Raw genomic sequence first — 4,045 nt, 5'->3', positions numbered from 1 at the left:
TTTTAGCCTAGTAAGCTTAGTAACTATTTAGTAACTTCTTTAGGTAACTAATTAAGATATACTAGGAATTAATATAAATACACTAGCCTTATAAATACACTACTATTTATGTTTCTAATTAGTTTAAAAAAATAGTATATCCTTATAAAGGCAGTAAAGGTAATTACACTAATATAGCTATTCTACTATTCTATTCTACTATTAACTAATTAACCTATATAGCTATAGGAAATAGGCTCTATAAGGGGGGTTCTTTTTATAGCTATAGAAAATAGCCTCTATAAAAAGCACTATCTTTATAGCTATAAAAAAAGCCCTCTTATTAACCTTACTTTATAGCTATAAAAAGAGCCCCCTTATTAAGCCTACTTCCTATAGCTATAAAGGTTAGCCCTCTTACTAGGCCTACTTCCTATAGCTATAAAGGTTAGCCTTCTTATAAGGCCTACTTCTTATAGCTATAAAAAAAGCCCCCTATTAAGCCTACTTCCTATAGCTATAAAGGTTAGCCCTTTTACTAGGCCTAGTTCTTATTTACCCTAAGAAAAGTAACCTTTTTTATATTTAAAATACCTATTATCTAGCTACTTTATTATAATATAGCTATAAGGATTTATTATTATTACTAACTATTTTTTATTAACTTTATATCCTTTAAATACTAGGCTAAAGTAGCTATTTATATATATAATTCCTTATTATCCTTTTTTTACTAAGAACACTAGACTAGCTTCTTATTTATTACTAAAATAAAGTAAAAATCTAGCTTTAACTTAGTTAACTTATATTTATATAAATCTAGCTAGTATTAACTTATTTTACTTCTTAGTAAGTAACCTTACTTTTTACTACTTATACTTTAGCTTTTACTAAAGGTATAAGTTTAGCTTATTAAGTAGCTTTTTTTAGTAAAAATAATTATAATAAATAAGCTATACTATATTCTTTAGCTTACTATAAAGAGATACTATAATCTTTAGATTAAGAAGTTACTAGTATAAATTAAAAAAAGATATCTCTTAAAGACACTACTAAGGGTATACTTTTTACTTACTAAAAGCTACTAAATTAAGTATCTTAGTAAAGATCTTATAGTAGTATAAGATACTAAGTTTAGTTTAAATAATATAGTCTAGACTATATTCTTTAATAAGGTCTAAGAATAGTCTCTTAATAAAAAGTATTACTTTCTTTACTAGCTAGTATTACTTTTTAATTAATATTAAATACTTTAAGAAAAATATTATCTAAAGTTTACTAAAGAGCTTAAAGTAAGTACCTATATACTCTTAGCTTCTAAGGACTTTATTTTTAATATAAATTTACCTAAAGTATAACTCTTAGTTATTAATTATATCTTATATAATATTAATAAGTTAATATAAGTAACTAAGACTATTTAAGAGATAGCCTTTAATATTATTATTAATTAACTTTATACTAAAGGTAATATAAATACTAAAGTTCTAGTATTTTTAGATAAAGTAGTAAGCCTACTATACTTTTAAAGGTAAGTATATTATATAAAGATACTAGAGGATTAGGTATTAGTTAATAAACTCTTTATAAAGCTTTATCTAAGCTTCCTTAAAGGTATACTTAGTCTTAGTAAAAATAATAAGCTTCTATATTATAAGGACCTTATAATATATATAAAGAAAAGTATTTACTAGTATATTAATATAAGCCTAGTCCTTATTACTAAGCTAGGCTATTACTTATATTATTTACTAATAAGCCTTATTATTAGACTTACTACTATTACTACTATAAGTAAAGTCCTTAAGCTACTTTTACTTAGCCTTAAGTATAATATTAAAGTTAATATAGTAAATATAAAGTTATTACTAGGCTCTTAGGAACTACTTATTTAGTATAGCCTTTATTTACTTATTATAGTGTATAATAATAATAGTAAAGTAATAGACTAAGTATTAGTCTATAAGTTAGTAAATATTACTAAGAAAAACTAAAAACCCTTTAGCCTTTTATTATTAATAAGACTAAATATAGTATTATAAATAGACCTAAGGTAGGTTTATCTAGTAGCCTAGAAAAGTAAAAGTTTAAAGTAGTTAGTGTTATAGGTGTTATTAAAACTAATTACTTTAAGGAATTACTTCTATATTTAAAGACAGTAAAAAAAGGTCTAGATAAGGCTAATAAGGTAGTCTAGCTTATTATTTACTTACTTTACTATATATAAGATATTTTATTTATTAAATAGCTTAATTAAAGCTATAGTTAGTAAATAGCTATTTAACTTCTTTTAGGTTATATAGGCTTTAGTATTATAAATATTTTATTAAGTAAATAAGGTATCTAGGAACTACTTTTAAATAATAGTATATATATTATATACTTAAATACTAACTTACTAGCTTATTATATTAATTATATTTATTATAAGCTAAGTAAGCCTATAATAAAAAAGATATATAAATACTTTAAGGCTAAGGCTATAGTTATACTAACTATACTAGGTTTATAAGTAATAATATAATAGCTATTTACTTTTCTCTTAGGCCTCTATAATAACTTACTATTAATAACTATATTTCTAAGATATATATTATTATATACTATTACCTTTTAGTAGTTTAAGGTTACTAAACTAATTATATTAGAGGTAGTATTACTTAAGATAGCTATAGACTTTCTTTTTACTATACTTTATAATACTAAATCTATTAGCTTTTATAAAGGTATTAACTTAATAAAAAAGAGTATTAAAGGTTTATTCTAGCTTACTAGGTATTAGTAGGTTTAAGATATTAAATATAAGAAGAGAAAAAAATTAGTTACTTAAGGTATAGTATAAGGCTATAGTTTAAAAAAATACTTTACTTAGAGAAAAGGATTATTATTAAGGTAGTAAATAAGGTAGTAAATTAGCTTAAAGACTTTATTATTTTTATTATTAATAAGTATACTCTTACTATTAAAAAAGTACTATTATTAGCTATTAATTAGTCTTAATAACCTATTAAATAAGGTTAAAAGTACTATTAAACTACTATATAGTAAGATAAAAAGGTTACTAAGACTATTTATTATAAGAGGAGAGGCTATACTTAGGAGAAAGCTAAAGGAGAATAGTCTACTAAGTTTTTATTATCCCCTTAGGGAAATATTAAGTAAAGTAAAGTATTAACTTTATACTAAGGTAATATAGTTTATAGTATAAAAAAGGTTATATATCTTATAATAAGCTTAATAGGAGCTTAGCTAGAAGGTTATACTGCCCCTTAGGATTACTAGCTCTATAGAACTAGCTAACACTAGGATAGTTACTTTTAGAGGAGAAAGATAATAGTAAGTAGCTAGATAATAATAGTAGGTTATAATTAGTTACTAGTTACTCTCTTAAGATATAACCTATAGTAAGAGGGTAAGTAGGTTATATATTATACCTTAGACTATCTTATAAGGCTATTATAAGTAAATAATATAAATAAAACTAAGGTTAAATAAATTAACCTTATTATAAGGAAGAATAAGAAAAGGAGAGGTACCTTCTATAGGTCTAGTAGAATTTAGTTATACTAATAATTTTTTTTAAACTAATTAAAAACGTAAATAGTAGTATATCTATAAGGCTAGTGTGTCTATATTAATTCCTAGTGTATCTTAATTAATTACCTTTCTTTATTAAAAAGTATAAAAGTAGTTAGTAGTTAGTAACTACTTTAAATCTTTAGTAATAGCTTACTAACTCTAAGTATTATTCTTTAAGGGCTAAAATTACTACTAGTAGTTCTTTATTATAGATTATATAGTTAATCTTAGCTTTTATTATTATTTTTAAATAAAAAGCTATAAGGTACTAAGTCTTATCTTTTTAATACTAAAGTATTACTTTAGTATAAATAAAGTCTAAGGTATTTATCTTTAGAGATTTAAAAGTGTATTTTATATAGAATTTATATTTTTTTTAAAATATAAGGCTTTTTAAACTAAGTTATAAATATTTAATTATATAATTAATATATAGTATAAATCTTAGAATTATTATAAAAGTTACTTAATATAGTTTCTATTTTTA

Source organism: Colletotrichum navitas (assembly GCF_030913465.1).
Source record: "Colletotrichum navitas strain CBS 125086 chromosome Unknown LY79scaffold_139, whole genome shotgun sequence".
NCBI classification, from domain to species: domain Eukaryota; kingdom Fungi; phylum Ascomycota; class Sordariomycetes; order Glomerellales; family Glomerellaceae; genus Colletotrichum; species Colletotrichum navitas.
The sequence above is the reverse complement of the archived record's forward strand: the minus strand, read 5'-3'. Positions refer to the sequence as shown.